General features: G+C 43.2%; 1 protein-coding gene across 1 annotated transcript in view; it reads left to right on the forward strand.

The window, feature by feature from the left end:
* Positions 1 to 3,546: 3,546 nt before the first annotated feature.
* TRPC5 (transient receptor potential cation channel subfamily C member 5) overlaps positions 3,547 to 13,476 on the forward strand; it is a 298,874-nt gene continuing 288,944 nt past the window's right edge. The window contains exon 1 of the mRNA XM_023203039.1: positions 3,547 to 4,449. The gene's annotated coding sequence lies outside the window, so the exon portion shown is untranslated. The remainder of the gene's footprint in view (positions 4,450 to 13,476) is intronic.

Here is a 13,476-nt window from a genome sequence, read left to right on the forward strand (position 1 = left end):
ACACGGTGAAACCCCGTCTCTACTAAAAATACCAAAAAAATTAGCCAAGCGTGGTGGCGGGCGCCTGTAGTCCCAGCTACTCGGGAGACTGAGGAAGGAGAATGGCGTGAACCCGGGAGGCGGAGCTTGCAGTGAGCCGAGATTGCTCCACTGCATTCCTGCCTCGGCAACAGAGCAAGACTCCGTCCCCCCGCCCCCCGGAAAAAAAAAAAAAAAAAAAAAAAAAGAAAGAAAGAAAGAAATAGAAGAGGGAAAAAGCCAAGTTGGATTCAATCCAGAAACTAGTTATCTATGAAAATCAGTAACCCTTTACCTTTGGGGAAAGAAAGGTCAATAGTTTCTTAGCATACTGAAGGCTGGAATTATGCCTTATAGATCTTGCTGTAATCAATACCCTACTCATAGTGTGTGCTTGACAACAATTTGATGGTGACCGGAAGATGGCATTGTTGATAACAATGAATTCCACCATTTATCAAAACTTAATTTGTGAGGGTTCCTTTTTATGTTGTTTCCTCACAAAATATTCATTATTTTCGAAGACTTTGTTCAATGCAAAGTCTGGACATGCCATGTGGATAGAATTAAGGTTCACATATGGTCTTCAAAATGTGACATTACCTCAAATGGCACTCGTTCTATATGGAGAGTGGATAATCTTGCTCCCCAGTGGACATTTGGCCATGCTTGGACACATTTTTGGTTGTCACAAATGGGGGTGGGTTGCTATTGGAATCTAGTAGACAGAGGCGAAAGATGCTGCTAAACATCCTACAATGCCCAGGACAGCACCCCACCAAAAGGAGGCATCTGGCCTAAAATATCAATAGCATCGAGGTTAAGAAACCCTGCTTAATGACTGGGAAAAGCCCACTCTCTGTGTTCCTCATAACAGTTTCTCTTCACCTACCATATTACATTAAACTCTGGTCTACATAGACCATTTACCACTATGGTCAAGACTGTAAGAAGAGAGGACAAAAGAATGTGTCTCAATTACATTTTGACAGTCATACCTGTCATGATATTTGAATAGGCCAGGCCATGTAAGTAAACCTAGCCTAGAAGCTAGGTAGCTCTGGGCTTAAATTATTCAGATAGTTGCTTCCATTTTTGGCTTCGAGCCACTTTTGCAGATGTAGCCTCTAGTTGCAAACTACCCTGGGAGGCATACACTCTCAGCCACCAAGTGGAAAACCAGAATATTTCCCTATTGACAGAGAAGATGAGCCACCCAGCCCCAAGGCTGAGAAGCAATCTAGACAAAGCTTGGGTCCCTGCCTGAGTCAGCTTTCTAATTGCACTAGGAGATACTCTGCTAGGTTTGTTTTGAAATTCGTATAGTAATGCCTGGCATTTGTATGGTGTTTTTAACTTTTGAAAGCATTTTTCTTTACATATCCTTGATCTGAAGAGGTTAGAAGGATAGGGCAGAAACAGGATAGGGCACGAGCAGAGAAGGAAATTTCAACCTTATCCACAATCCAATGGGAAAGCTCCAAATTTCAGAAGCACACACAATCCTCATATATTAAAGACAAGTGCATTGTATATAGGGCCTTTAAAGAAAACAGCTCACAAGAATAAGGATTTTGCTCTCCCTGGGCACTGCTTCTGGTTCCATCTGGGCTTGGAGTGGAAGTCTCAGCTGGACTGCAGTTTGGCTAAAGAGAGGGAAATGCCCCAAAGTTTTATCCAGTCACATATTCTACTCACCCTCATGCCAAAGGGAAGATGACTTAATCACAACAGAGACCTCCCTTGTTTGGGAGACTATATATTAGTTGGCTGGTTCACAGTAAAACTGTCTTTGAATGAAAGGCAAAGAATCAAGTGATTTTTTTTTTTTTTTTTTTTCAGCGACCCTCTTGGCCAATCTTTAGAAACACTTCCTGAAGTATTTAAGTCGTTAAGCGGTGGAAGCTCCACCCTTACTTCTCCCTCCCCAACATGCTTCCCCACAGATACAAACTCTTCATCCCCCAGGGTATTAATTTTCTTTTCTCCAATACCTTGCTTCCATACAAAAGCTAAATACTCTCCAGAATATCGGACCGCCTCGGGACTAGGAGGACTAAGGACAAGGGGAAAATTTGTCTTGCTTGGTGCCCCTAGCGACTTTTCCAAGGTAGGCTAGGAGGAGAGTGTCTAGGGCTTCCACTAAACATAACTAATACCAGCTTCACAGGCTCCGCAATGAAAACACTGGGCCATTCAGGCAAGGGAGATGATTCTGGCTTTTTCGGGAGCTTACACTTAGGCTCCCAGGGTGTGCAGAGGGGTTTAAAGAGCAGCAGGAAGTACAGTGGAGCTTTCTCAGAGCTAGGGATTGTTCTGAGAATGGGTAGGGAAAAGGGTTTCAGGTACCAGCCCAGTGTCCAGCAGAGACTCACATGCCTCTTTCCTGAGAGAGCTAGGAAGGGAGATAAAAGACAAAGCGGAGATTTGGGGCTGTGCGGCCGGGACATGAGATGCTGCCAGCTAGTGGACCTATGCGCCTGCAGGTTGCAGGTAGAAGTCTCAGGCTTGTGGTGGGGGTGGGGCTATGTAGCCCCTTCCAGTTGAGCTCAAGGGGGTGAACATTCTGGGCGCCAGGGTAGTGAAAGATAGAAGTGGAGAGGTGCTTCACGTGAAAGGAAGGCATAAAGATAAAAGAGTCGCCCAAGAGTCCGGTGACACCGCCCCTCTCCCTCCACCACAGATACCACTAAGCAACCTTAGCCCACCCCTCAGCACCCCCCGCCATCCTACAATATTGCTATCCCTCCCTGCATCAATCTAGGCTGGATCTTGGGAGACCGACCCTATGGGTGAGAGGGGCACGGATGGGAGAATTAGGTAGCTCCAACTAGATTAATCTAGATCTATCAGGGATCCAAGTCCGCCCGATAGGACCCCAGCGCTCCGCTGTCCCCCTGTCCTACCAGCCGCCCTCTGCCCTTACTCTCTCAGGTTCAACTCCCTTTCCCCCTGAATGACCTGTGATCGCCGGAGCAGCCTGGCCACCACTGGCCCAGAGTCCGGGCTGAGGGGGGTGGGCAAAGGTCACTGCCCAAAGCAGGGGATACTCAGGCCAAAGGGCAGAGAGAGACTCTGCTAGCCCTATGCTCCGAAGGACTCCTGTCCCTTCTACCCGCACCCGAGCTTAGCCTCCCACCTCCCCTCCAGTCTCTGCCACCACCCAGGGGAGGGGGAGGTCTGGGGAAGCAAACAAATGAGACAGAAAATTCCGTACCGAGGGGGGAGAGATGAGACGGTGGGACGGGGCAGCGGGGGTTGACTTGGGGCTGCGGCTGCGGCTTCCTTCCACCCCTGGCCGCCGAGCTGCCGAGAAGGCAGAAGCTGCTGCCCCTGCAGCCTGCCCCGTCCTCCCTCTTTCCCTCCCCCCTCCCCGCCTCCCCCGCCCCGCCCCGCCGCTGGGAGATTGAGAGAGGCTTCCGCGGCCCGGGGGCTGGGGGAGGTGAGGGGTGCTTTTGCAACCACGGTTGTCTCAGTCTCTCTCTCTCACACACACACACACACACACACGCACACACGCACACACACACCCCACATCACAACCACGACGGGTTGTCCGCAGCTCGCAGCCACCCCAAAGGGAGGAAGAAAGAACAGGAGCAGAGGGAAGCCGGGCGCAGAAAGAAGGGAAAAGGAAGAGCTCAGGGTTGGACATTTTTGGAGACAGGGGTGGAGAGGAGAAAGGGAGCGTGCCTCCTTGATTTTCCCCTCCCCACCCCTCTTTGCTTTTCTCTCCCCTTCCCTGTATAGCATATTCCAGAAACGGCAGCAGAAGGGGACAGAAACCTCTAGTGTAGGAAAGGGTTTTGGAGGGGTGGCTAGCGCTCCCGCCAGCCGCTACCTAACAGCTGGAGCTTGAGTGTGCGTGTAAGAGTGTGAATGCGGCTCGCTCTCTCTCTTTTTCTCTCTCTCTCTCCCCTCTCTCTCCATCCCTTCCTTTCTCCCTCCTTCTCCCTTTCCTTCACACTACAGTGTCAGCTACCCCTGTCAGTTTCCCTGTGTCAGTTTCTTCCCTAGCTCTTATTGTGTGTGGCTGGCTGCGTGAAAGGAGTGGGTGCCCTTTAAGGGGCTCAGGTTGGGTTAGAGAGCTGGGAGAACAGGGCAGGGACATTGGTAGAGCAAAGAGTTTCGGGGCACTGGCGAAGGTGAAAGGTGAGGAGGGCCGATCTGTTACGGGGAAGTTTGGGAATAACTGAGCATCCAAAGGGGAAGTCAAGGTAGGAGCCAGTACTTGCGCTCGTCTTTACACCCCGCCCCTTTCCCTGTGCTTATCCACCCACCCACCCGTCAGCCTAGAGGCCCCGGGCTGTCCCAGTCGGCTGCTGTTTGCGCGCCGCAAAAGAGGAGTCCGGCAAGGCGCCGCACCACGCATCCTGGCCCACGGACACCCAGACGACACAGATCTGATCCGAAGAAACCACTTGGCTCAGGGTAAGTCTACAGGCGGCCGGTGCGGTCCGTTACGCTGCCTGAGCGCTGCTGACGGGCAAGGGGCAGTGAAGTGCAGGTTGAATGAAGATGCTGGGCTGCTGTAGGCTGAGAAGCATTGAACGACTGGCTGTGGGCTCAGGGTGGTAGGGAGCAGAGGGAGGCCAGCAACAGATTGTTTTGGAAGAGGAAATGCAGTGGGGAGAAGCTCTAGGGGTGACAGGACAAGGTGCTGCCGGCGATGACCAACAACATCCTTTCACTGGGAATATTTTCCTGAACCACAGCTTTGTCCTGTCCCTGGAAAATGATTTGCTCCGTTCTTGGGTAGATTTTAAGATCCCTGGGGAACCTGCTCCCAGGCCTCCTTAAAATCGATTAGTGTGGCCCTAGGACCAAGGATACCTGCCTTTTGTCAAAAGCCACCTTCAGAAATAGAGAGTCAGGAGCCGCATCATGAAGGTTCAGAAACCAGGGTCCCCATTTACCTTCTTTGTCTTGTATCCTTCGAACTTAAGAAATGGCCAGATCTGTTTGCCTGTCTTCCTTAAAGGAACCAAAAAATGCAAATGGAGGGGCATCAGTCAGATCTCTGCTTCAAAGTGGACACCTCCCTCCCTCCCTACACACACATCTACTGGGACAAATGGTCATGATCATGTCCCACATATGCAGGTACTGAGCTGAATTCACAGATGCTGATCTTTCCCCATGGTCTCTTAGAATGAATGAGATTAGGAGAAGGGCTTTTCCCCTATGACAACCTGTGCTCTTTGGATCAGTCATGCACCTGGTGATGGTTAAGTTTTTAGCAAGGTTATTACTCCCTCAGGAAAAGCCTGAAGCGGGGAAGCCAGCCTGAAAGATAGAATCTCTGAACTTTACCCGAGTTTATTATAAGAGTAGGAGAGACACAGACTAATCGATAATGCTCCTTTTAGAGATTATGCATGTTAACCGTTGGCTTCAAATGAGAAATAATTAATACATTGACATGGCACACCCAGACCCACTTTCCTATTGCCATATATTTGTCTTCATGGTGTTTAGCAAGAATAACAGGTTTATATATCAGCATTCATAATTGTCCATTGTTGGTCTCATAGGTTTTTTGATGTTTAATTGATGATTTATATTATGTCTCCTTTCCCATAAACTCTTTAAAAACTGAGATATAAATGACGTCACATGGTACCTTTCATCATGTTTTTAAAATCTGCTTATTCTAAATCAAAAGGCATGTTAATACATTTACATAGTACGAAGTTCGTTTCAAAGCAAATATATAGCCTGGGATAAAAGAAACTCACAGGGTCAAGGAATCTCTGAAGCGCTCTCTGTGAGGTCGAAGGAAGAATTGAATGTCACCTAAAATCCACATTTTGGTCCCTGGAAGATGCTGTTTTCATAAACTTTCACTACATATATAGGGAGAGAGAGAGAGATAGAGAATGTGTGTGTGTGTGTGTGTATGTGTGTGCGCGCATATGTGTATGTGTAATTTTTCAAGGACCTCAATCAACCCCATACAATCATACAATCTGGGCTCTGTGCTTTTGTAATAGAGGGGAGCAGGAGGTGAATTTGTGCTTCCAAAGCACCCAGGTTCTTCTGTTAAACTTTCTATTTATTACTACATTACCAAAATGTAATGAATTGCCTCCTTCCAACTCAGCAAATAAGACAAACGCATTCTGCATGAAGTGAAACTGTTTATGTTGCATCAGGCAATTTGTTCTAATGTTCACTGCTAAGAGAGAGGAGAATGAGGATTACTCAAGTAGGATCTGAAAAGGTGCCCATTCTGTTACTTTTTAAAGCAACCATAAGTAAGTATTTTCTTAGGTTAAAATTACACTTTCAAATAGATATACTAAAGACCGGGTTGCAGACAGGTAGGAACGAACTGGCAGCATCATAACTGACAGAAAACTCAAAATACCAACACGAATGAAGCCTATAGTGTAGGTTTTGCTCTGTTCTTGGTGATGTGAATATCTGGCTGTTGAGGTGAGTCCTGATGGTTACCCAGGGGATAAGCAGGTGAGCAGGTTCTGGGATTCAGAACCAATGTAGCCCCCAGCTTCATTGATACTAATTCACCTGGCTTCAGTGTACATCTCAACATGGAGACCTGAACCAGATATCTGCCATCCTTCCCAGCCATAAGAGCTATAATCCTAAGATTCTGTTCTTCCTATAGCTAACGACTAAAACCAGAAAGGCACGCAGAACCACAGTACTTAGAGAAGACTAGGCCAGGAAATTAGAGATGCAGAAGGGAGGAAGATGAGAGGAATATGAGAGAACCAAAGATGTTTTGAAACAAACGGAAAGAAAACTATCCAGGTGTTTGCTTTGGCTGGGAATGGAATTAATCCAGAAATCAACTCATATGTGAAGCATCTTAAAATTGCCTGTATTTGACTTGCAAACACTGTGTAAACAATGATAGAATTCCATAGTACCAAGGAATTGGGAACCTTGGAGTACATTTTCAGTGTTGCCGTCTCATTTCACTCCTTACAATATTAAATTCCAATCTGCAAGCCATTCAGGTGCTTAATTATTGAATGGATATTTCAAATGTGTCATGCTGCTTTCCTGTAGCCTATTTTCGAATGTTCTAATTTATCTTTTGCCATGGCTCTATCACTGAAGGTGGTAGACTGAAGCATTTCTGCCTGTTTTACTTCTGCCAAAGGTTCCTGTTTTCACCTTAGTATACTAAGCTATTCAGATGCCTCCTGCTAACTGATGAAGAATATAAGGCGCAGAATCTCTCTCCCCAAAGCACTCTGTGCCGCAAGGTGCCAGGCCTAATTTGGCCCAGTCATTTTCCAGGTTTTCAGGGAAAGGTATGACAAAGTTTGCAGCCTATAGACAAAAATAATGCTCATTCTAGGCAGAAGTTATTCCTCATCTTACAGATCAGGGATAAGCTAAGGCCAGCCATCATGTCCAGAGCTAGTAGCTGATATATCCGTAGTGTCATCCTTTCTAAAACTCAACGAAGCTTTTCTTCTGTTGATGGGCCCCTCAAACTTTGTCCAATGAGACCAGAAGACCCATACTGCCAGCAAGGAATGATTCCTGAATGACTCAGCTGTGGTCTTATAAACAAACATGTACATCATGCTCAACTGAGTGAGAAAAGATGATTTAAAGAAATTATAAAAGCTGATAGGAGCTAAGCAAAAATTGCAATTCGCTGGGTGAAGGGAACTTTGCAAGTTTCTTAGGTTTTGTTCTCTGTCACCAACTGCGGAGTTGGCCCTTTGATGGAGGTGGCCAATGCAATTGCCCCAGGTTTTTGCCTTAGCAAAAGGAAAGAAAAAAATAACGACGAGAAACAAGCAGGGATCTTGGCGGTGTCAATTCTCTCATTTCACCTATAGAGAAATTGAAGTCCAGAGAGTAGAAATGACTTGTCTAAAACAGACTACTAGCTAACAACAGCGGCAAAACCAAAACCCAGGACTGTTTGCTGATACTAAATACATTTTCTGAAGCTCTCTGGAGATCTTCCCAAGAAATCGAGAGGTAACTAAAGCCAAGTTTACTAAGATCATAACCCTCTACTTCCATTCCATATTTATCTATACATGTTTATATTACGTGCTACTATCATATCTTTGTGACTTACCTTCTCAACCATCACCTCCCCCTAACACACACACACTCACACACACAATGCTATCTTGCTAGCTAAGAAAACATTGTATGTGCCTACAGCTAGCATATTCAGATGGAAGGCAGAATTAAACATGACAAAAATTTAGCTGCTCACATTTATGTGTCTGATCTGGCTCACACCACCAACAGCAAGGCATCTAGAAGTCCCAGTCTCTGCTGCACCACAGTAGTTTTGGGGAATGGAAGCTAGCAGAATCCAGTGACTATGGCTCTGGTTTTGTATACTCAATCTCAGAATCAGCACCCCCAAATGCATATGCAAATACACACACGCACACACACACACAAACATGCACATACAGTCACACACTTTCCGAAAAATTAAAACAAAGAAAATAGAAAAGATAAGACAGGTGGTTTTTAGAGCAGAGTACAAGAAGGAAAGGTTTGCAGAGGGATATTATCACCTTCCCCCATTTTTTAGCCTTACTGCCTAATTTTCATTAATTCCACCCCAATTTATTTTAGGATCTGAGAAAATAGGCCAATGCAAACATGTTTACTACAGCCAAGAAGGATGATCTGGAAAACCTCCACATTTTAGTGAGAATATCACAAGGATAGGGAAAAGGCTAGGACTTAGCGAGCTAGAGCCTTGCTACTCCAAGTGTAGTCCCCACACCAGGACTACCACCATCCCCTGGGAGCTTTCTATAAATGTAGAATCTCAGATCCTTCCCCAGACCTACTGCATAAGAATCTATTTTTTATGGAGATCCCCAGTGGTTCATTTTTATACTAAAATTTGAGAAGCACTGGGCTAGAGCTTATCCAAAAAGTATCTGAAAGATACTTGAAAATAAACAATTACCTACCGAGCATGTAGGGACAATTCATGTGGCTTATCAATTAAAAAATAAAATATAAACTTTTTCCAGGTCCACTTATCTTGTTATTCACAGTAAAACCCTTAAGTGTGGGCAAGAGAGTTTCGTGTAAGGGGAGTAAGATCATAGGATTTGTCTATCTACCAGGACGACTTGGGTTTGGGAACTCACACAGACCTGAGTTCAAATCCAGGCCCTGCTCACGAATTACTAGCTGTGTAAACATGCACTTTGCCTTTAAGCCTCACAGTCCCCATCTATAAAATGGGATTAATAATAGTACCAACTGGCACTGGGCTGTCATGAAAAATTAAATAAGACACTATAAGGCACTGGGATATGGTGAACAATCAATAAATAGAAGATATAATTCATATGATTTGGCCAACAATTTTTAGTTTGGTAGAAAACCAACCACTAGATGTGAAGTCTTAGGGCACCTAGCATCATTTCTAATTGATGTGAATCTTATTGGGTTTTCTACAGATAGAATGCTAAGATATACAACAGTAAAAGATATTTAAATATAATGGAGGCCACTAGAAACAAAGATTTTTTCAGAAGGAATTACAGGTGTCCCTAGTGGAATCCCTCCATGGAAGAAGACTGAAGTCAGAAATGACCCTGTTCTATGAAGCATATCTCAAAATATTACCAAGTTAGAAAGTCAAAAGTGAAGCATTTTCTGCATGTTTGCATATATATGCAGCATGAAAAACACATGGATACACACATACATACAAACACACACACGGACACATCCTTTGATGGACAAACTATTAAATAATTCAAGGCTGAAACGACGTTCTAGGATCAGAACAAGGTTTCTGCCTGATAAAATCTTTAAAATGCATGAATAATAACCTCTACCTCATAACTTGCTCATGTTGCACAGTTTAATGACTTAGATATTACTATTTTGTAGGTGAAAAAAATAAGCAATTCCTACCTCTTCCCAGCCCATGGTGCTACCTATCTGCTCAATTTTCTCACCAGTAAAATATGATACATGTGGTACTTATAAAGTCCAAGGAATCTCTAGGCATTTGATTCTATAAAGACTTATTGACTGGCATGTGCAATCTGGGCAACCTGATTGTAAAGACACAGAGACAGACACTACCACCTCTGGGTCCCAGTCGTTTGGTATGTTCCGGGCCTCCAGCTTCCCCTGATTTTCAATAGTATCAGATCAGTAAAGTATCAATAATCTTATAATAGACAATATACATCTCTAATTGCTAAGATTTCTGTGATCACCCTAAATAAACAATAACAAGTGTTATCAATTGTTGACTATCTTTATATTAGTTTTCTATTGCTGCCATAACAAATTCTCACATTCTTATCAGTTTAAAACAACACAAATTTATTACTGTTATAGTTCTGTAGTTCTGAAGTCTGACACAGGGATCACTGGGCTAAAATCAAGGTTTCAGCCGGACTGCCTTCCCTTCTGGAGGCTCTAGCAGAGAATCTACTTCCTCACTTTCTCAGATTGTTGGCCTAATTCACTTCTTTGAGGTTATAACTGAAGTCCTAATTTCTTTGGTGGCTATCAGCTGAAGCTCATTCCTAACTTCTAGAGACAACCCACATTCCTTAGTGCATGGCCCCATTCCTCTGACTTCAAAGCCAGCAAGGGCCTGTTGGGTATCCTCTTACACTTTGGTGAGGGGGCACTCAGCTGGCTAACTCCTGTCTCTTCTCCCTTTGCATCTCTCTCTGGTTGACTGTTCTGCCTTCCTCTTCTGCTTTGTTTTGTGCTTACATTGGGTCCACCGACATAATCCAGGATTATCTCCTATTTTAAAGTCTACTAATTAGAAACTTCAATTATATCTGAAAAATCTTTTTTACCATGTAACATATCATATTCACAGGTTCTGGGAATAAGGGTATTGACATATTTAGGGGGTGGCCATATCTTGTCTACCATAATCCTCTATGTGTTGAGTGCTACAAATAATGTGGTCTTAAATGACATTCACTACAGTTTCTATATGATAAGTATTATTATTATTCCCATTTAACAGATGAGGAAACAGGATGAGACAAGTTAACTGGTGTGTTTAACACCACACAGCTTGTGAATGGTGGAGGCAGGGTTGGAACACAGGTCACTCTTCCTCCAAATCTTGAATTCTCCCTATTGGCTTACATTATGTAGCTGCCTCATTGTTGGAAAGCTCTTTTGGTGGTTTTTGTTTCACTTGTTGTTGTTATTTTGTTTTTTATCTTTCTTTTCACGTTTTTGAATAGGTAATTCATGGTTTAAAAATAAAAATATATAAAAAGGTATTCAGTTTTCCATCTGCATGGTTGTCCCCACCCCTCCCTCATTTGATTTGTTTCCCTCTAAAACTTCTGAATGAAAATACAAGCAATCATGAATAGATGTACAGAAATATCTTTACGTTGTAACAAAATCTCTCAAACTACAGCTCAAATCCATTTTGTCCTTTTGTTGCATTCTCATGACAATGCAACTTTGGAAGAACTAACATCTGTGTTAAGTGACAGATCTTTGGGCCAGTTACCTAAGCAACCGGTGACTCCACTTACTTTCTAAAAATGCCTTATAATCCTTTTCACCCCATGATGCTCACTTGAATACTCTATACATTATGTAACCTTAATGCCTCAATATTATGTATGTCATCAATTTTATCTGAACATCCCAGAGTCCTGGAATTTTAGGAAGCACAAACAAGAGAGAGAGAGACAGTGAGAGACAGAGACAGAAGAAGAGAAAGGAGAAGGAGGTAGAGAAAACAGAAAGGAAAATACAAAAGAAGAAAAAGGAGGAGGAGGAGGAAGAAGACAGAGAGTCGGAGGAAGAAAAAGAGGAAGAAGAGGAGAATGGGGATGAGGAGGAAGGAGGAGGAGAAAGAAGAAGAGGGAAAGAGGAAGGAGAACAAGAAGAAGAAGGAGCAGGAGGAGGAGGAGGAAGAAGAAGAAGAAAGAAGAAAGAAGAAGGAGAAGGAGGAGGAGGAGAAGGAGAAGGAGAAGAAGAAGAAGAAAAATTCCCACAGTGTACAGTGAGAAAAAACATACATTTATGAAATATATTTTATTATTATTCCATATTGTAATGGGGTGATTATATTTTAGCATAAATAAGCATAATGTCTTATTTATAAATAATCTTTCATAAAATAGACACAGTTATGTATCTTGCAAAAGAACATGGAACTCTTACATAATTAGAAACACTGAAACAGACTACCATATAATCGGGTAGCATATCATATAGCAATAGGCATCGAAAACAAGATGACAAGTTTGGTTTAAACAAAGAATTGAATAAAGCTAGTAACAAAATCAGTATGCCAGAAGGAAGTATTTTGTCATTCCTACTGTGAACATTGTTCTTTAGCTGTAATATAAGAACCTCTTCTTTCCAGCATGTCAGTAGCATACAATATACACTTGCCTTCTAGTGGCACAAAACAGAGCATCCTATTATCTTCTGTTTGTTTTTTGTTTTCTTTTTTTTCTATCCTTTAAACCAGTGGTTTTCCAGCTGTGGGCAATGATTCATTAATGCACTGTGAAATCAGTTTAGTAGTTCATAGCCACTATTTTTAAATGAAATATAGTAAAAGAGAGAAATGTGAGTCTCAGTAAGAGCAAGCATTGTTTCATTAATCTTACTTTAGTAATGCATGTGTGTGAGTATGTTCATGTTTGTGTATATATTAGGTTCAACGTAAAATGGTTTTCTTGCTGTGGATTATTGTCCCAAAGTTTGATAAATGCTGCTTTAAATGATTGGAACCACTGAACAGATGTTATATTTCAGAATACTTATAAATAAATGAATCTCCGCTCATACCTAAAAACCTTGGCCTTCCTGAACGTATTTTTCTAACTAAAAGGAGATTCTACACTGTCCCTTGGCATTGTAGTCCCCAGCTCCTGGCAATGCTCAGAAAATAGGAAGCATCCAAAGAAAAATGTAAAATCCCATAAAAAATGGGAATGTCTTTTATCTGTGGTGCATGAATATATGGAGATTTGTAGCATCTCGAGATTTGGAATTGACTTTCCTAGTTGTCACTTCCATTGGCATCTTATGGATACAGTAGCTCAGGAGACCCTAGTCAGTGCTGAACATGGCCTGAAAGTTTGCAACTCACATAAAATATTTAACTTCAAGAACCACCAGAGAACTTTATACTTTTTTGTTTTGTTTTGTTTTGTTTTGTTTTTTATTATACTTTAAGTTCTAGGGTACATGTGCATAACGTGCAGGTTTGTTACATATGTATACATGTGCCATGTTGGTGTGCTGCACCCATCAACTCGTCAGCACCCATCAATTCATCATTTATATCAGGTATAACTCCCCAATGCAATCCCTCCCCCCTCCCCCCTCCCCATGATAGGCCCCAGTGTGTGATGTTCCCCTTCCCGAGTCCAAGTGAGCTCATTGTTCAGTTCCCACCTATGAGTGAGAACATGCGGTGTTTGGTTTTCTCTTCTTGTGATAGTTTGCTAAGAA

This window comes from Piliocolobus tephrosceles, chromosome 12, assembly GCF_002776525.5.
Source record: "Piliocolobus tephrosceles isolate RC106 chromosome 12, ASM277652v3, whole genome shotgun sequence".
NCBI classification, from domain to species: Eukaryota; Metazoa; Chordata; class Mammalia; order Primates; family Cercopithecidae; genus Piliocolobus; species Piliocolobus tephrosceles.